This window comes from Bos javanicus, chromosome 28 (assembly GCF_032452875.1).
Source record: "Bos javanicus breed banteng chromosome 28, ARS-OSU_banteng_1.0, whole genome shotgun sequence".
Classification (NCBI taxonomy): Eukaryota; Metazoa; Chordata; class Mammalia; order Artiodactyla; family Bovidae; genus Bos; species Bos javanicus.
In genome coordinates, this window is record NC_083895.1 from 9814267 (window position 1) to 9834948 (window position 20682).

Genomic DNA, 20682 nt, shown 5'->3' on the forward strand with positions numbered 1-20682 from the left:
TCCTCCAGAGAACACGCTTCCACCTGCCACTCATGAGTCTTCATCCCCTGGCTCTGCTCTGCCTGCTCCCCGCTCCTTGCTGTACTTTCCTGACTCTGAGCCTTCACACAGCCTGGCCCCTCTTGCTTAGAAGGCCCCTTCTCCTTTGTCTGGATTGAAAACTCTGACTCAGCTTTCCAGGGCCAGTTTAAGAGCTAAGCTTGCTGTCAGGTTCTTGCTGCGCCTGCCACTCCCCGGGAGAAGCGATGCTCCCAGCTTCACTGCTCCCACAGCACTTTAAATGCGGCCGTCAGAGTGTTAACCTGGGGTGGGTGAGCTGTTTACACACACGTATTTCCCTCTAGATTATGAGTTCTTTGAAGGACATGTCTTATTCATCTTTAAATTGCTTGTGCCCAGAATACCTAGTGCATGAACTCAACTGCTTGCCCCACATTCAGTAAATGAACATCATTTTTTTAAAAAAAGTATTTGTCTATTTATTTGGCTGTACCAGTCTTAGTTGCGGCACGCATTATCTTTAGTCGTGGCGTGTGGGATCTAGTTTCCTGACCAGGGATCGAACCCCAGGCCCACTGCATTGGGCGTGTGGAGTTGTAGCCACTGGACCACTAGGAAGTCCTCAGTAAATGAACATCTTGAAAATGTATGATTTATGAACAAGGTCTTACTGTGTAGCACAGGGAACTATATTCAATATCCTAAGAAAAACTATAATGGAAAAGAATATGAAAAAGAATATATATATACGTATATGTACAATTGAGTCACTTTGCTGCACAGCAGAAATTGACACAATATTGCAAATCAACTATGCTTCAATAAAACATAAAATAAAATCGGAAGAAAAAGGCCACATTTTTAAAGAGTTCCCTCCAGTGGGAAAAAAAAATGTATGGTTTACATACAGTCTATCAGCCACACATCTACCACTTTCAGCAAAATATATGCATTGTGAAAGTCCTTTTCTGGTGTCCAGCAATCTGGATGAATGTAGTTTTCAGCCGTAAAGCTCAGGAAAAGCAGAGAAAGGCCGGCCTCCCTAGGAAGGCTGGTCACAGTGAGGATCGGCAGACTCTGTGGGGACAAATCCCCTGACCAAGAAAACGTGTCTGGGTCCAGGCCAACAATCAACTTATTTTAGACACTGTTCACTAAAACAGCTTTCAGCACAAGGAGAGAAGCTGGGGAGTTCAGAGGTGTGTGACCCCGAGGAGAGCACAGTGGACCTGGGGCCTGGACAGGACACACAGTGCTTTTGTCCCATCTCCTCTTAACAGGTCTAAGGGTGTAGAGACACAGCTGTGGTCACACACACTGCACGTGGATGGACGAAGCACAGAAAGGTCCGTGGGCAACAGCCAGAAACAGGCACAACTCGACAAGACCAACCAGGTGGAGAAGAATGCAGCTGAAATATCAAACCCCAACTGCAAGGGAGATGAGGTGAAGCCCCCCAGAGACACGGCTGGGGTGGTAGGGTCACCCGGGAACCCAAAGTCCAAGTCAGCAGAAGACTCCGGTGATCCTGTCCTGTCAGATAAAATTCAGCTGCAGAAGAAAATACAGGAGGCTAACGAAGGCCGGTTTATGTATCTGCACCTCACCTAGTTCTAGAAAGAATCTGGTGGCTGATGTCACTGTCAGCTTCCCTCTGTTATTTCCCTTGAGGTTCAATGCTTTGGCAATCTCCACTCAAGTTCCATCAGCCTTTCCTGGCCACAGAGCCATTAAAACTCCGGAAGCCTGACTGTTTTTACATCTCTGCAACATTTGCTTCCATATCAAACATACAAGGACACACTTCAGTAATCCGTCTCCTTAACCAGGACACGACCCTCCTTCGTTTGCATGGCCCCACAGGTGTCAGGGGCTAAATGAGCATCTACCGACCACCGGAACCCCCGGGTTATAAGTACAATCAACTGGGGCACAGAGCAAACAGGTTTTTCCCAAGACTGATGAACAGAAACTAAAAGCAAAGAGAGGTTAGTCATGCTGGTTTAGGATGCTACACTGGCTATGGGCTTCAGACTTTGCTAAGGAAAGGTTCTGCTAGAAATTCTGAGGCAGATCAGAATGTTATTGTTCTTTAGTCGCTCAGTCGTGTCTGACTCTTTTGTGACGCCATGGACTGTAGCCCACCAGGCTCCTCTGTCCATGGCATTCTCCAGGCAAGAATACTGGAGTGTGTTGCCGTGCCCTCCTCCAAGGGATCTTCCTGGCCTAAGGATGGAACCCAAGTCTCCTGCATTGGCAGGTGAATTCTTTATCACTGAGCCACCTGGGCAGCCTGGGATCAGAATATACCATCCCCAGATGGTGCCACCTTGGTATAAGGATTATTTTGAGCTAAAGGCAGCAGCATGCAGGAGGAACTCTCTGGCCTCCCCCACTTTCTACCTAAAACCAGGACATAAATTTCTTTTTGTGAAGGTGTTTCCACACTCCCATCACCCAGGAGAAGGAAAACAACCAGTATTACTGAAGAAAGACATCACCAAGATGGGCCTACACAAGTAGACCTCACTAAAATAACCCTTATCTGTCATTAACTTTTGCCACACATATACCCACCCAAAATTTACCACCCCTAGAAGCTCAAACCCCACCCTCACCCGCTTTGTCATTTTCCCACAATTCACCTCCCTTTGTTAAAAGGGTATACAGGCTCTGAAGTGTATTCTTTGGGTTTCTCTCCTTTCCTGCAAAGGGCCTGTGTACATGCATAATAAACCTTTCCCCCTGTTAATCTAGCTCTATTTTCCTGTTATTTTCACCTGTCGTCAGTTTAATTTGCAGGCCCCACGTACAGAACGTAAGAGGGAAGAGAAAAAGTTTTTCCCCTCTCCTACATTCCCATAAAAGGTATACATAGCAGGTGCTCCAGAGCAACAGGACAGATGGCTGTCCTGAGAAAACACTCCAGAGGACACCAATTCTTGGGTATGCCTGGACCCTCATACAGATAAGATGGGAGGGTGGAGGCCACTGAGTGGGATCCACAGATAAAAAGGAGGCCCCTCCAGGATGGGAGGGTCCTGACATCACCCACTGTCTGTCACCCTGGTCTTTGCCCCTCAACAGTGTCCAGACTTGAGTCACAGAGGCTGAGGGGCCATCATGGAAAAGAACCTACCGGTAATAAACTGCCCTCAGCAACTTCCTTACTTGCTTTCTATCCTTCTCAATACTCCCATTCATCCTTGCTTCCTGTTTTCTGATTCCAGTTCTCCTACTTGAATCTTTATACTCACATATTGCTTTGGCAAACATCTCTTGATTTTACATATGTGTGTGATGAAACACTGGAAGAAGTAAATACAGTTGAATTCGGGAGCTACAGAGGGCACATTTATTTTTCACATTAACGCCTTTTCGCTGTGGCTGTAAAGGTGTTGTAATAAGAATTTTGGAACCAATTTAAAATGTTTTCCTTCTTCCTACTGCTATGGCCCTGTTCCTTTGCCTTTGGTGGTGACCCTGGGGAGGGGTTGAAGACAAGGCCCCACAACTGACAGTTAGACACGAGTGCCAGCAGGCAGCACGGGGACTAACAAGAAGTGCAGAAAGCACGGTTCCTGCCAGTTACTGGATTGAGGGCTATTGCTCTGCGTTGTGCTGCCTTTGATGGGGCAGAGAGAATAACGTGGGCCCCAGAGGGATGTCTGAAGCATTACTTCTATCATCTGTCTCTTCTATCTACTTCTTCAGCCTCACAGCACAAGCCCCATTCAGTTCAGTCGCTCAGTCATGTCTGACTCTTTGTGACCCCATGGACCACAGCACATCAGGCTTCCCTGTCCATTATTAACTCCCAGAGATTGCTCAAACTCATGTCCATCGAGTCGGTGATGCCATCCAACCATCTCATCCTCTCTCATCCCTGTCTCTTCTTGTCCTCAATCTTTCCCTCATGAGTCAGTTCTTTGCATCAGGTGGCCAAAGTACTGCAGCTTCAACTTCAGTCGTTCCAATGAATATTCAGGACTGATTTCCTTTAGGATTGACTGGTTTGATCTTGCAGTCCATGGGACTCCCAAGAGTCTTCTCTAATACCACAGTTCAAAAGTATCAATCCTTTGGAAGAAAGATCTCCTGGAGAAGGAAATGGCAATCCACTCCAGTATTCTTGCCTGGAGAATTCCATGGACAGAGGAACCTGGTAGGTTACAGAGTTGCAAAGATCTGACCTGACTGAGTACACGCGTGCATGTACACCACAGAGATTGGTATATGCACTTCCTTGGTGAGTTTAAAAAGTCACCATCACAAAAAGCCTGCCAGAATATTCCTGGATAAAAAGGACACTAAGGGCACATCGCTGTTGTTGTTTTGGCTACAGAGAAACCTTTAACCTGAAATTAGAAGACAAACCTAGATAGTGTATTAAAAAGCAAAGACATCACTTTGTTGGCAGAGGTCCACATAGTCAAAGCCTCTCCAGTAGTCATGTACGGATGTGAGAGCTGGACCGTAAAGATGCTGAGCGCCGAAGAAGTGATGCTTTCAAACTGTGGTGCTGGAGAAGACTCTTGAGAGTCCCTTGGACAGCAAGGAGATCCAGCCAGTCCATCCTAAAGGAGATCAACCCTGAATTCATTGGAAGGACTGATGCTGAAGCTCAAGCTCCAATACTTTGGACACCTGATGTGAACAGCTGACTCGCTGGAAAAGACCCTGATGCTGGGAAACACTGAAGGTAGAAGGAGAAGAGGACACAGAGGATGAGATGGTTGGATGGCATCACTGATTCAATGGACAAGAACTTGGGGCAAACTCCGGGAGATGGTGAGGGACAGGGAAGACTGGTATGCTGCAGTCCATGGGGTGGCAAAGAGTCAGACACGGCTTGAACAACAACAACAAAGAGAAACTTTGCGGGTGCGCTGTGAGGATTAAATGAGATCATCCACATGATGGGCCCAGAGGAAGCCTGGTCTTTCCTCCACCCGGCTGCCCCATGCTCCCTCTGCCATCTGGTCCTCCCAGGTTGGGGCCCTGGCGACCTGCAGACACCTGGGAAAATCAAGGCTTTGGGCATACGTTAGCTTGACCACACTCCTCACTTCTCCTTGGACACCCAGGACCCATTCCTCAAGCATCTTATCTTCAACACACCCACACTCCCCCAGCCTCACAGGACTTGCCATCTGGTTTGCCAAGTTCCACCAGGAAGACTGCACACCAGCTGCCATCTGACCTAACAAAAGCTCCTGGACAATTAAAGTGACTTGGAATGCTCCAGCTAGCTTGTTGAATAATTTCTTTTTAAGGACCCATTGTTTTCCTGTGTAATATTTTCTTTTCTTCCAGCAGTACTTCTCGCTTCTACTTTCTTCCCTAAATGCAAACTTCATTTGCACGTCTTCACTTCTGATCATTTAAAAAGATATTTGGTTTATTCTTCATATGGCTTTAACCAGCTACTTAAGAATTTTCAGTTGTTATTGTTCAGTTGCTAAGTTATGACTAACTCTTTGAGACCCCATGGACTGTAGCCTGCCAGGCTCCTCTGTCCACGGGATTTCCCAAGCAAGAATACAGGAGTGGGTTGCCATTTCCTTCTCCAGGGGATCTTGCCAACCCAGAGATTGAACCTGAATATCCTGTATTGGCAGGCAGATTCTTTACCACTTAGCTATCAGGGAGGCTCCAAGAACTTTCGGTAGCATTACGCTAACTTCTATACTATAAATGATTTCACTGTTTTTCTTTTCTCACACTCATTCAGCTTCTCTTGACCTCCAATCAAAATTCCTTTGCTGGTTATTGTTGAAAGGATTTTTTGGTAGTATTTTTGGTGTACGAAAGAAGTTAAATTTCAGTTTCTGGTTTGAGAATACTGAGCAATCTCTCTACCTGAATACTAAGCCTCTTGATGTCTGAGTATGTCTAGAGTGGAAAAAAATTAAAAATGGAGAAAATGTGCAAGGTTAGATACTAGTAAATTCTCATAAAGGTGTTCTGAGAACAAATCAGGTAATATCTTAAAGACATTTTGAAATTCCATTAAGAAAAAAGGGCAATCTACTAGCACATAATGCATTATAAGGTAGTCTCCCTTCTTCAACTAGAACAAAAATGAGACAAGGTAAGAAAAATGTGACAGTGAAATGTGGTTATAAATAAATGAGAATGATCTGTCTAGTAGACTTCAGTCTTTTCTCAGCCATTTGACTGCGTTCTTCAGTAAGCAGTAGTTATGTGGTGAGTCAGCGTGTGTGTGTGTGTGTGAGAGAGAGAGAGAGAGAGAGAGAGAGACATCACACACAGTCACTCCTAAGCCCAAACTCATCCTCCAGAGACAGCTGTCAGGCACTTGCTTCCTGGGAACCTGGGGAACAAGAGGACAGTGTCCAGTTCTCACCATTTCAAAGAATGTAGTAAGATTTGGGGGGCACCATGGATTGTCATTTTGGCTATAAAAACTATAAAATGAATATAAGGAAAAGCTTTTTCCTTGTTTCTCCACCATTGCCTTGCATGAAATATGCGAAAGGCAATTATCTGGCCAATCACGGCATTACTGGGAATAGCCCTTTTGCAGTGCTTTTTCTCTCAGCTGGCCAAACATCTTCCAGAGGCTTCCCCTGAGCAACTGGGTGTTAAAGAGGCTGAGGATTTGAGCCATGTGTGGATGGAGAAAACAGGAAGCTGGTTGTCCTAAATAGTCATTTCAGCCCAATAACCTCAACATGAGGCTACTCATTAACTAGGGAAGCACCACAATAAACCTTGTATTTACATGAACTAGTTACGACGTGCGGTATCCATGTCTCATCACAGCTGATAACTGAGCCAACCTCACACTTCAAAAATAATTGCCAGTTTACAATGTACCCTGTCTTGTTTCTCAGGACTGAAACAGACTTTCCATTTATCACCTCGGTTGCTCCCACAGTAGCCTCCTGCAGGGAACAGGGCCAGATCAGAAGCTGGGTGCCTCCCTTCCCCCACACCATGCAAAAATCAGGAAAAGGATTTCCCCAAAGAATCAAGAAGCCAGCCAAAGAGCCCGAGTCCCTTCCCTGCCTCTCTGAGGTGTCTGCCACTGAATTTTCTATGAGAAGGAAGCACCACCCGTGAGGGCTCATGAGCAGATGATAAGACTGGCACGTTTTAATGGGAAACACCAGCGCAGCCCAGCAGGCCCTTCGCTCGGACTGAACCAGCCAGCCCCGTGCCAGCCTTTTACAGTCCTGGGAGGCGACAGAAAGAGAAGAAAACCAGTGTCGGCGGGGAGCTGGGGAGAGGGTGGGAGAACGCGTGTCCACGATCCACTTTATCACTTGATGAAACTTTAACATTTTTGCATTTCTGAGCATCCTAGCCCAAGACACACAGAAATAAGCAAGTCCTCCTTATTTTTAAATTACGAAGTCTTCTCCAGTCACACCTCTGCCCGCCGCCCCATCCCATCTTCTTGTTATTATTCCTAAGGTAATTTAAAACAGTAAATCAAAGCCTCCCCAACGCTGCTGGTTTGCGCGCGGCGAGCGCAGCCCATTTCAGCACCAGACTGGAGGACAGACGCCATAAGGGGCCCCCATGGTCCACTGACGCCGCCGGAACTGCTCCCAAAGCAGGTGTCCCGGTGATGAGGAATCTAGAGGGCTTCTTCGGGCCCAAAGAAATTTCCCCCAGTAAAATGACCAACTAGCCACTCCATCTCTTCCGCCACTACTAGCCCTTCCACTTCTTCAATGGGGGACGTCCCTGCCATGACCTACTTACGGAAACAGGCTCCCCAGGAGCTTCCTCTGCTTCAAGCCGGACAAATGGGGCGACCGCGATCCCCAGGAGACCCCTTCAACGTTCCGAGTTGTCTGTCCAAACCTGCGCTCGGGTTTCCCAAGGGCTTTGCGGAGGGTCCCGGATTTGAGGAGCCCCCGCCGGGCCGCTGATACCCACCTGTGCCGGCGCCGCGAGGGCCAGGCTCGCCGTGCGCGGCCAAGATTATCACAGGTGTGCGTTTCGCGAGCTTCCTCCGACAGCTGTAGGACGACGCAGGCACCAGACCAGTCTCTCCAGTTGCAGAGACGGTCCAGCCAGAGTTTCCCTTTTGTCTCCGGCTCGTCCCGAGCTCACAGGAGCAAGGGCTGTGCCATCCGTTCCCCACCGACACGCCCCGACCGACCCGCCGGCGGGCGCCCACTTACCCGGGCCGAGGGCGCGGCTCACGCGCGGGCTTTGTCTCCGGGGCGGTGCTCGCGGGGGGCGGCCAGACCGAGTGGCATCGCCCCTCAAGCCCGGCGCCGGTTCCGCTCCGGGACTCCCGCACCTCGATACTGACCGGCTAGCGGTGGAAACGCGCGCCCCGCGCCGCCCCTCCTCCGCCCGCGGGGTCTCCGCGCCGCGTCATCGGCCCCGCCCCGCCCCGCGCCTCCCGGCCCGGGCGGGGGAAAGACCACGTGAGGCCGGGCGGGCGTGCAGGGGGCGAGCCCCGGCCCCGCTGGAGCGTGCAGTCACTCGGACACCAAGCACTCTGTCTGCTCAGCACCCCAGGCCGGGTTCCGTGAGCGCGTCCAGTTCCGGCCCCCGCAGAACGCGGACCCCCGGCCCCCGGCCTCTTCGCGTCCACGTTTTTTCGCGCCCCCTCCACGGCGGGGTCTCGCCGGGCGCCCGGGAAGGGCCGGGAAATCCCGCCCGCCGCCGTCGACGTCACTGATGCGTCACCGGGGCTCCCGCACCGGAGCTCCGCGCCCTCCGCTCGCCCCTCGGCCCGGCTTCCCGACCCCGCGCTCAGCTCCGCGCGCCCGCGGCTCGGCCCCGCGCCCCCCGTCTGGCCCAGCTCTCCACTAGGAGCGCGCGTCGCCCAGGGGCTGGGGGAAGGGAGATGAGGAGTAAAGGCAGGGTCTTAGGGCCGTGGTCCTCGCGGGCTTTGGGGACCAGAGCCTTCGGTATCTTCATCCTTGCTTGCGGGTTAGTTCCTGGACCAACCGTGCTGGGCGCGGCCAGCAGCCATCCATTACTAAAGAATACACAATATACCCACCCCACCCCCATGGGGGGCAGTGAAAGGAGAAATGCTTAATACACGAGGCGTTGTAGATTCACAGGGCATTGTCTCCATTTACCGGGACGTTGCTAAGTAACGGAAATGAGGGGACGACCGCGCCAGCCTAGCGCTTTGGGAGTGGGAACGAGCTGTGCTCCTGGGCTGCGACCAGTGTTCGTAGACAGCAGAAGCAGTTTCCGCGGGGAAATCCTTGGTGATGCTTCATGCCTTCTGAACTGTAAGCGTTTTGCGATGGAGATGTTTTAAATTTCTCCGTTATTATCATCCTTTTCCTTTAGGGAGAAACAGTATAGGCGCCGTCCATTTTTCCAACTCCTGGTAAAATAATACAAAACCTTTGGAATAGGAAAGCTACGTTACACTTCAAGCAGTGTTAGCAAGATTGGTAGGAAAAGGAGGCCAATACCGCCCTGCCGTGCGGTAAAGGGCGCGCGGTTTCTTAGATCTCGAATCAGGGTTGACTCGACATTTGCCTTAGACAAATGTGCATCTTCCAAGACGCCAAGTGTCTGACGCAAATGCAGAGGTCAGGAAGGCCCACCTGGGGCCAGCAAACATCTCACACAGATTTTATTTTTTTTCCCCACTGCTTGGAAATGCCCATTTAAGGCACATAATTAAACTATGGTAAAAGGACTCAAAAAAGCCACTGCACTGACCTTTTTGGAAAAGTGAGAAAGATATATGAGTACTGCATTTAAAATTCAACAAATCTAAAATTGGGCTCGTTATTTCCACCCCAAATCGATTTCTTCTGTATTTCCTTGACTCAGAGGCACCACTCCCCAGGTAGCTGGCTAAGCTTGAATCCTCCGTTCCCTTAGTATCCCAACTCTCATCTCAATTAATTCTAATCAGTCGATTTTAAGAGAAATCAATATCGACACTTTCAGATTCCTCACTTATTTTATCTTTCGAATTTCTTACAATATCCCTTAAGATAGAATTGTCCGTTTTAAAGAGAAAGAAGAGGATCATTCGGAGCCAGTGGCTCCTCCAGTGAATCCACTGACAAGCAAGATCAGCATCATCTGGGGGCTTAGAAATGCAAATTTTCAGGACCAATCCCAGCCCTGCTGAATGGGATGCGGCCCAGCAGTTGGTGATGTCAGCCTTCCTCTCCAGGTGATTCTGATTCTGTCTTATCTCTGTCCATCAGCCAGGACTGCTGTGTTCACAAAAACTCAATTAACCATCAAGCTAAGAAAAAAAGGGAATTTTATTTGAGCCAAACTCAGGATTACAACCCAGAAGATAGACTCAGAAAGCTTGGAGAACAGTTAGAAGTCAAAGGCACAATCATATACTTTTTCTAGACAAAAGATCGTATATCAAAATGGCATGTTGATTTTTTACATGAAGTCCCCCAGGGATATAGGATATTATAGTCCAGGTAAGCCCATACATAACCCCCTACAGAGCTGAGAAATAAGCTTCTTAAAAGTAGCTGGTCTTTTAAGACGTTACATTGATAGAATCAGAAGAAAGGGTGGAAAATGATCTTGAGGCATGCACTCTCATCTTGGAGAACCGTCTTGATAATATGCAACAGAAATGTGCACTGCACATTTGGGAGGCAGGAGGTCCAAATGGACAGAAAGAGACAATTTTGTGTTTACATTTTCCTGTCCTGCCTACAAATGTACATTTTATTTCCTTAGCCGCTGTCACCTGCAACCTGGCTCCAGACCCTGGACATCCATTTCCCTTCCTGTGCCCTGAGCTCTGATATCTTTGATATCCATATAGCCACACAGATTTCTTACAATGGTGTTTGCGTGATGTATCTTTTCCCACCCTTTTAAACTTACTTGTATCTTTATTCTTAAAGAGGGAGTCTCTCTTCTTGGAGGCAGCAGAGAGTTGGATCTTGCTTTTATATTCAGCCTGACAAACCTGGCCTTTTAATTGGAGTGTTTGGATCACTTACTTCTTATGTAATTACCATGTGTTTGGGTTTAAATCTAGAGTCTTGCTATTAGTTTGTTTTCTGTTTGTCTTATTGTTGTTCAGAAGTTTTCCTATTTTTTTTAAAATTGAGGTATAGTTGATTTATTAATACAATATTATATTCGTTTCAGGTGTGCAACATAGTAATTCAAAATTTTTATAGGTTATACTCCATTTAAATTTATTATAAATATTGGCTATATTCCCTGTGCTATATATCTTTGTAGCTTATTTATTTTCTAGATGGTAGTTTGTATCTCATAATCCCAAACCCCTGTCTTGCCTCTCTCCAATTTCCTCTTCTTCATGGGTAACCACTAGTGTGTTCTCTATGTCTGTCTGTTTCTGTTTTGTTATATTCATTCTTTTTATTTTTTAGATTCCACAAATAAATGATAACATTCAGTATGTCTTTATCTTATTTATTTCACTAAATGCCCTCCAAATCCATCCATGTTGTTGCAGATGGCAAAATTTTTATACTTTTTATGGCTGAGTAGTTTTCATTCCATTGTGTATATATATATGTTTATACACATCTTCTTTATCTAAATTCATGTGTTGGTGGACACTTAGGTTGCTTCCGTATCTTGGCTATGGTAAATAGTGCTGCTGTGAACATTGGGGTGCTTGTATCTTTTCAAATTAGTGTTTCCGTTTTCTTCAGATTTATGCCCAGGAGTGGAATTACTGGATCGTAGATCCAACCAGTCCATTCTGAAGGAGATCAGCCCTGGGATTTCTTTGGAAGGAGTGATGCTAAAGCTGAAACTCCAGTACTTTGGCCACCTCATGCGAAGAGTTGACTCGTTGGAAAAGACTCTGATGCTGGGAGGGATTGGGGGCAGGAGGAGAAGGGGACGACAGAGGATGAGATGGCTGGATGGCATCACTGACTTGATGGACCTGAGTCTCAGTGAACTCCAGGAGTTGGTGATGGACAGGGAGGCCTGGTGTGCTGTGATTCATGGGGTCACAAAGAGTCGGACACGACTGAGCGACTGAACTGAACTGACTGATGGTAGTTCCAGGTTTAGTTTTTTGAGGAACCTACAAACTGTTTTCCATTGAGGCTGCAACAATAACATTTCCACAACAGTGCAGGTGGGTTCCCTTTTCTCCACACCCTCTCCAACATGTATTATGTGTAGACTTCTTGGTGATGGCCATTCTGACTGGTGTGTGCTATATCTTATTGTGGTTTTGATTTTCATTTCTCTAATAATTAGCAACATTGAGCATCTTTTCATGTGCTTGTTGGCCACCTGTATATCTCCTTTAGAGAAATGTCTATTTAGGTCTTCTGCCCATTTTTTGATTGGGCTGTTTGTTGTCAAATTATATCTCAATAAAACTGGAAAAATTTTAAATAATCACATAAAATCTAAATTTTTTTTTTTCATTTTGGATACTTTATCTCTAGAATTTCCATATGGTTTTCTGGAATCTTTCCTTTTTCTCATTAGATTTGTTTTTCTTTAAATCCTTGAGCATACTGAACATATTTTAATAGCTATTTTATTATGCTTCTCTCTGAATTCCATTTTATTTCCTTTCTTGGTTTGTTTCCTTCAAATGAGTTTTCTCCAGTTTAGGGTCACATTTTCTTATTTCTTGCCTTATCTAGTAATTTTTAAATTGGATGCTAGACATTGCTAACGTATGTTGTTGTGTGCCTAGATTTTGTTGACTTAATAGGGACTTTGTCCTGGCAGGCAGTTAAGTTCCTTACGGATCAGTTTGATACTTTGGAATCTTATTTTAAAGGACTTCAGCCTCTATTCTAAGGCTAGTTTAGCCTTCCTACGGTGATATGACTCTTCTGAGGTATTGACTGGATGCTTGTATGTTCACCAAAGTCTTTTCCTCTGATTGGTTAGAAGTCAATTCCCCTGGGAGCTCTAGGACTTGTTCGGCTTACAGCTCCCTGGGAGTTCTTTGCTCAGACCTAGGGGATTTCATCTTCTGCACACATGACTTAGCATTCAGCCACAGTCTCCAGGGCCTCCACAACTGGGAACCTGGTTCTCTTTGTCTGGGCAGCAACCTTCTGATGAACTCTGTGCCACAAATTCCAGTTTCTCAGCTTCCCCAAACTCTAATCTCTGATCCTCATTTCAAGACTTCTGTATTCTTCAGGAGGAGCCCCTTCTGCACCGTGGCTTGTAGGTGCCCCCAGGCAGAAAGCTGAAGCAACAACAGGCTTCACTTAGTTTAGCCTCTTTCTCAGGGCTCATGGATCTGTGTTGCGTGTTTCCCAGTTTGAAAATCTTTGTTTCACACAGGATCTCCAGTTTCCAGTTGTCTATGATGGCAGGGTGAGTCTGATCCCAATTTCCCCAAAGTGGATGGGAGCAGAAGTCCTTGGTTTATCTTTTTAATTTCCCCTCATTCCCTCACTTTGACCTTCTGGCCCTAACTCACTGACCACTTTCACTTTCTTATACCTTTGAGTCTGGGCCACACTGGTTTCCTTCTGCTGCTGCTAAGTCGCTTCAGTCACGTCTGACTCTGTGCGACCCCATAGACGGCAGCCCACCAGGCTCCCCCATCCCTGGGATTCTCCAGGCAAGAACACTGGAGTGGGTTGCCATTTCCTCCAATGCATGAAAGTGAAAAGTGAAAGTGAAATCGAGTCAGGTCCGACTCTTAGTGACCCCATGGTCTGCAGCCCACCAGGCTCCTCCGTCCATAGGATTTTCCAGGCAAGAGTACTGGAGTGGGGTGCCATTGCCTTCTCCCTGGTTTCCTTCTACCCTGGTCCAAATCTAGTAAGTTTCTTTTTTCTTCAAAATTTCTTATAAATATTTGTGTCCAGTATGTCTAACCCCTATCTAACTAGAGTACACATGAGTGGATTTTACTTGGTTGTAATAAAACACTGAGTGTACAATATTATCTATAGAAAGCACATAGATAATTAGCTAATCCTCTAAGAAGAAAACAGAAGTCTTGAAATAAAGATGAAATTAGCTAAGTAACCATTTGTATTTAGGTTATATCAACAAGTATGAAAATTCTTTTTTTTTTTCCTAAAAATCTCAGAAAAAGTAGTCTTTTTTCTTAATGCTTGAAATGGTATTCTAAAGGTTTTTTTTTTTTTTTTAAACAAAATTAAGATCTGAGGATGAAAGAATGACTTATTGTGATCAGCCTTCAGAAATTTTGATAAGAACAGTTTAATTTACTTTGGGAATGAGCCAAATTTTGCCACAAAACACTCTTTTCTAAACTCATCTCTCATTAACTTTGTTCGTGAGAGAAAAAACAAGCTCAGCACTTGAGCAAGGATACTGTAGCCCAGACTCAAATGATCTCCTGGTCATTTTTGGCCTCAAAGGACACACTGTATTATTTAGTTTCTCTGAAATAGCTGAGTCACAACCCAGCACCCCCAAATGGGCAGGATGTATTTTTCTGTTCAGCTCACGGCACCCCACTCCAGCACTCTTGCCTGGAGAATACCAGGGATGGGGGAGCCTGGTGGGCTGCCGTCTATGGGGTCGCACAGAGTCGGACACGACTGAAGCGACTTAGCAGCAGCAGCAGCATCATGTAACACAACAAAATTAGTGGTACCTCCTTGCCAACTCAGTGTACAGTCAAGTGTATATATTTTGTATCGACAGATGTAGCTGCTTTTTAAATTGTGAAGTTTAAAATTGAATATAACCTGGGATGGGGGAAGCTGATAAATGCCATGCGTGTTTGTATTCTGTGTGTGATACTCTGAAATACAAGTTTATGCTGAACCTAAAATCTCTCTGCTTCCCTTTGACCTCAGTCTTGGATGGTTATTTCAAATGGCCATTCTTTGTTTTACTCCCCCATCATCCCTCCCCAGCCCAACTGCTCAGGCAATTTTTTAAGCCTGTTAATTTTGAAATGCTTTGGCTTCATAGTATATGGAGTGTTGACTTAACCAGTATATTGCAAAAAAAAAAAAAAAAATAGAGTTGCTCAAGGATTATACAGTTTCTAAATAAATAGGGATATTTTGCCTCCAATTTGGGACACACTGGAAATAGTTGAAGAATAATCAGCAAAGTAAGGGTAACGTGGATAATTCAAAACCTCCAACAGTTTCAATGTCCAGATGTTAAGCTATTGAATTTCTTTTCTCCCTGCTCACTTTTCTAAATATTGCCTTGTAACCGTTCTTTCTCTTTTGACAATTTAATTATAATGTATCTTGGTGTGGGTTCCCTTGGGTTCATTTGGAAGTCTCTGGGCTTTCTGGATCTGAACTTCTGTTTTCTTCCTCAGGTTAGGAAGTTTTCAGCCATTATTTCTCCAAATAAGTCTTTTACCCCTTTCTTTCTTCTCCTTCTGGGATCCCTATAATGTAAATATTGATCTACTTGATGTTTTACCACAAGTCCTTTAAACTCTCTTCACTGTTTTTAAATTCCTTTTTCTGTTAGCTGCTCTGATTGGATGAGTTCCACTGCTGTCCCTGTCTTAGAGTTTACTGATCTTTTCTGGTGCTTCGTTGAATCTATTGTTGAACTCCTTTATTGTATTTTTCAGTTCAGTCATTATATTCTTCAGCTCTGTGATTTCTGTTTGGTAGTTTCTTACACTTTCTTTTTCTTTGCTGAGATTCTTGCTCTGTTCATGCATTGTTCTTGTGTCAACAAAAAGTGATCAACAGTCAATCTAAGAAAACATGGAAAATTTTATGTGAGCCAGACTGAGGACTGTAGCCCAGGAGACAGTCTCTCAGAAAGCACTGAGAACTGTTCTGAAGAGGTGGGGGTGGGGGAGGTCAGGATACGTGATTCTGGTGATGAGTACCTGAAACCAAGCATTCATCTCAGGAGAAGGGTGCTGCCAGCCATGACGAACAGGCATCCTAGTTAATGGGTCTACTGCTTCTCCAAGTTGGGAAGATCTGTATAAAAAACTTCTCCTGAAAATATCTAACTATCATAGGCCAGTTCTGTCAGTTTTCCAGAGCACAGAGTACCTCATCCTGATCTTTACCCTGAATTCCTTTCAAAATGTGTTATAGGTCTGTGACTGTAGGGGCTTGATTCTAGGAGAATTGGATGGTAAGCAACATTCTCTATTGTACAGACCCTTCCCTTTTGGTCTTAATTTCGACCAAGATTTGGGAAGCATTTTGTCTTCCTATGCTTGGAATGCCCACCCCCAGGTCAGCCAAGGATTTCGTTGCTAGGCCATTTATTGTGCTATTACTGGACTAGGCCACCTTAACAGTAATCCAAAGCCTCTGGACCACCTGTCTTAACTAGTCTGTTATGGTCCTGAAAATGGTTCCTTCTGGTTGCTTCTTACCATTTCTAGAATTAAACCATTACAGTCACTGCTCTTATAGAACTATAAATCTGGTCAGTTGTTTCAAGTTGCCTAATCATCTTAATTTTTATCTGAGGCTCAGTCATACATTTGGAAATGCAAGAAATAATAATGTTATAATATAGCCAGTAACATTAATAAGATCCTAAGTAAACATTTGGGATTCCCAGGTGGCTCACTGGTAAAAGCATCCGCCTGCTGTGGCAGGAGACATGGGTTTGATCCCTGGGTTGGGAAGATCCCCTGGAGAAGTTATGTAGCTGCTGCCAGGAGGTGGCCATGGGGAAGATGTGGGTCACACTAAATGCAGATGCACTGTGCACACTCTGGGGAGGGAAGAGGAGGCCCAAACCTGCGGAGAAATAGTTTTATGTTTAATTTTTTCTTGTCTTTCCTTAAAATGTGAGTTTTTATTTCATCAGTGCATTGTCCTCCTGCTCTTAGCAAACATCTTTATGACTCTTCAGCAGGGTATAAACCTTGGCCTCGGTCAACTCTCCCCTACCCCCTGCTGTTGCTGGTATGCCTGTGTGCAAAACCAGTTTTAGATTGTCAAATGAGCCTCATCTGGGGAATTTTCAGGGCAACACTTCCTTGTATCTTCCTTTCCTTGAGACCCTTTTGATGTCTTGGAGAGGGAACCCCTTCGAGTTGTCAACACTGGGAATGTGGCTCTGCTGTCTAACAAAAACACAACTGGGGACTTCCCTGGTGGTCCAGTGGTTAAGACTCTGCCTTGCAATGCTGGGGATGTGGGTTCAATCCCTGGAGCGGGGGGACTAAGATCCCACATGCCATGCGGCCTGCCAAACAAGACAAAACTCAACTGGCTCTGCCCCAACTTCTAGGGTAACTAGGGCTCCTCAGGGAAGATGGGGTGTTTCAATGGACCAGTTGGGGAGCCCCCAGTCTGGTTCTTTACTTAATGGGAGCTGAAAGGAAGGAGGTTTCGCTCAGGTCTTCCCTCTTTCCTGCAGTAAGCGCACTGACTAGGAGCCAGCTTTGCTGGTGGCCTGCATGTCTCACATCCCACGTTGGTGGCAGGGGGTGCCGACCTGTGAAGCTTTGTTATTCTTTCCTCCTGGGTTCCCTGAGGTGATGTGCAGCGCTGCCACAGACAAGGCGGCTTGCTTCTTCATCTTTTTCTTCTTCTGTTACATCTTGGTTATTGAAAACCTTCTAAAGGTCACCTCAACCATTTGGGAGGTGGGGGTGTTAGGCCTTGCTGTCATCTTCTGAAGTTTGTGGTGAGTTATTTGGAGCACTCAGGGCAAAGGGAAATAAATATAAGGGGTCTTCCTACAAGGAGAGTGAGGTCTTCTTCCTTGAGTTAGCAGCTGAGCAGGCCTAAGTCTGCACTTTTCCTGGAGTCCCTGCTCTGGTTAAAGGCCAGAAGCATTGCACACAGGGAATCTCATGCCAATTCTCTTCTCTCACAGAACAAGCCTAGTTGGAGCATGGTGCTATGACTTAATGAGCCATTCCCTGGCCATTTCTCCTGGTCACTTGGTTGGTGTTGTGGCCAGACAGCATTACAAAAGAAGAAAGGTGTTTTTTCATCACTGAGGTGGAGCCACAGTTTCCAGTGACTCAGAATGCACCCTGATGGACTGGCCAAGGGGACTGATGTCTGGTTGCCCATATCCTTGGGTCTCAGTTGAGGATCTGCCTCTGACTACACAGAGGTCTAGACTAAGATTTGGTGGAGACACAGATTCTGCTGTTTTTAGACCACTGAAAATTTCCTTCTCTGGAGAGTTGTTCTTCTGTAAGAAGTTCAGTAAGTTCTTCTGATTGGTGAAAGTATATACTCAGGTCTACCAACCCTCTACAAATAATTCGTTACCAGGACCCTCTAACAGAAGTCAAAACCAGGGCTCCTTTGAGCTGTCAGAGCCAGGACCCTCTAACAGAAGTCAAAACCAGGGATCCTTTGGGCTGTCAGAGCCAGGACTCTCTAACAGAAGTCAAAACCAGAAAGAGACACACAGATTATTTCCCTGAAGCCTTTAGTGATCAGGTGCCCTGATCAGCCTCCACGACTCAGGAAGACAGGGGTGAAGTCGGTATTTCCCATTTTGTCAAAAATACGAGTACTCTTTACACATGCACACAAATACAACACAGTTGCTCAGACAAAAGATCAGACCAGTACAGCCTAACTATTCCATTCCCCCTCCCAGATGGAGACCTGACGACCAGACGGTGATGCTCCCGAGAGAGAATGGCCCAGACAGGCTTGTATCCTGGAAGGGCAGGAACCTGGGGGGATAACCCCCAGTCCCCGCAAGCTGGAGCAACTAACCCCAAAATGGACCGAGGGCTGACGGTAAGTCAGAATACTCCTCAGAGTTCCCACAAGTGACATGACCCCTGGCAGCTCCAGGGGTCACGAGGGAGGGGCTGCCCCAGCCGAGGTCCACCTGCCGCAGGTACAGGCTCCTGGCTGGCTTGTCAAAAACCGTTGCCAAACCCTAGGTTGTGTGCCCAACGCACAGCGAGACCAAACAAACTGAAACATCAGATTTTGGAGCAGAAAAGGGTTTGTTCCGGGATCAAGCAAGATCGGGCAGCTGGTGCTCAGAAGACCCGGACTCCCCAGTGGCTTTCAGGCCAGGGCTTTTAAAAATAGTGCTAGCGGAGAGGGTTGTAGGATGTGCGAGCAGCTTGCAGACCTTCTCCTTCTGACTGGTTGGTGGTGAAATAACAGGGTGATGTTTCCAGAATCTTACCTTCTGGTTCTAGCTGGTCTGGAGTCTACGTGCTTGTAGTCAGCATGTAGTTACTGTCCTTGACCAGATGGGAGGCCTTAGTTTCTTAGAACAGCTCAAAAAGGCTGCATCAAATTGTGTATTTCCCTTAAGGAGGAACGGAGTCCTGCAAGTTACTGATCTCAGCAGTAACTGCTTGAGTTTGCTCCATGGAAGTGAGTGAAGGCCTTCGAGACTAAAGGTTTTTCTTTTTCTAAAGGCTGATTGGAGGCTGGACCCTCAGGCAGAGGCTTTTAAGGCACACAAGTAGCCCTCTTTCTGGGGAAGACTGGGAGAGGCGCAGGAAGCCCTAGGATGTAGTTAAGAAGTGCTTCTTTGCTACTGTCCCATTGAAGCTGTGAACACAAGCCCTGCTGGCCACTAGAGCCAGGCCATAAGGGATGTGGCCTCTGGGTGGCAACGCTAGAAACGTCAAAAGTGCCTTTCTCTGAGACGCTAGAGACCTGGGCAGGACAGAGGGCCAGCATGAATGTGATACCCACCGGCCTCCCCAGCGCCTGCAGTGACCTCAGGATGTGTGCTTAAGCAGCAGCCCCTCTCCTGCCCCACCGCTGTGAAGATAAGCTCACAGGCCTCTTTCCTGGAAAGACGGGAGCTTGTCTGCTGCTTCTATACTGTTCCCTGGGTGGTGGCTGGTTCAGAACTGTTTCTCCATTTGTTACAGTCCTGTGGGACCTGGGAAAGTAAGCCTGGTTGGCTACCAGAGCCAGGGGATTGAAGGGGCATCCCTCTGGGAGGCAGCCACAAAATCTGGGGCCCCAGACCTGTGCCTTCCTAGGAAATTCTGGGAGAGGAGAGGCTGAGCATGAAGATGGTGCCTGCTGGTCTCGGCTGTCTTTGGGGAGTATTTCAGTGGCCTCTAGAAGTGTGTTAAATGCCTGCTCCTCAGGCTTTCGAGATACGCAACATGCCTCTTATCCAGAGAAGACTGGGCACCTTTCAGTCTGAGGCATCCGTGCTGGGCCCTGTGGTGCTAGCCTGGTGGGTCTGGGAGAGCCCCCGGAGACTTGTTTCTCAAATGCTATAGGCTCATGGGTCTTATGGACTAGGCCCACTGGCTTTCAAAGCTAGATGTTTTGGGGGGGGTGGTGCATCTCTCAGGTACAGGTCTTAAAATCTGGGATGCCAATGTGGGGTTAAAATCCTCCCCTCCTCAGGGAGCATCTGGGAGCTGTTGGTCCCCAGCCCTGACCGTGGGCTGCTGGGCTGGGAGTGGGGTTTGTGGTGAGAGCATGTCTCAGCCTCTCCTACCTGTTCTGATGTGATTTTGCTCACCAGCTTCTCAAGAGTTGCTTCGCAAGCTCTTGGGGTTCTTTCAGAGGGAACTGTTCAGTGTGGAGCTGGGGAGTCAGGGTGTCTGTGCATGGGGGTGGGCTCGGGATTGCCCTATGGCACCCTCTGGAATGGGAACCCCCTGCAGCTCTTCTGTCTTTGACTCAAGACATTAACAGGTCATCCAGACTGGCGAAGAGCAGATCTGAGGGGCTAGGAAGTCTGTGGCTATACCACCCTGAATGTGCCCAATCCTGTCTGAGGGGCTGGGAAGAGCTTCCCCACTGCCCCTCCCTCCCCCTCACCTATATGTGGGCTTGCACTGTGCACTGCGGAGCGGAAGAG

The 20682-nt window shown here is 46.9% G+C and overlaps 1 protein-coding gene across 2 annotated transcripts in view; it reads right to left on the bottom strand.

The window, feature by feature from the left end:
* The window catches only part of GNG4 (G protein subunit gamma 4), an 81145-nt gene extending 60509 nt beyond the window's left edge, over positions 1-20636 (bottom strand). The window contains exons 1-2 of one of the 2 annotated variants that reach the window (XR_009734197.1): positions 19548-20636; positions 8163-16646 (exon numbers count right to left, since the gene is read on the bottom strand). The gene's annotated coding sequence lies outside the window, so the exon portion shown is untranslated. Of the gene's footprint in view, positions 1-8162; positions 16647-19547 lie in introns of those variants that run through there. The other variant, XM_061404904.1, reaches the window with a different exon arrangement.
* Between the last annotated feature and the right edge of the window lie 46 nt (positions 20637-20682).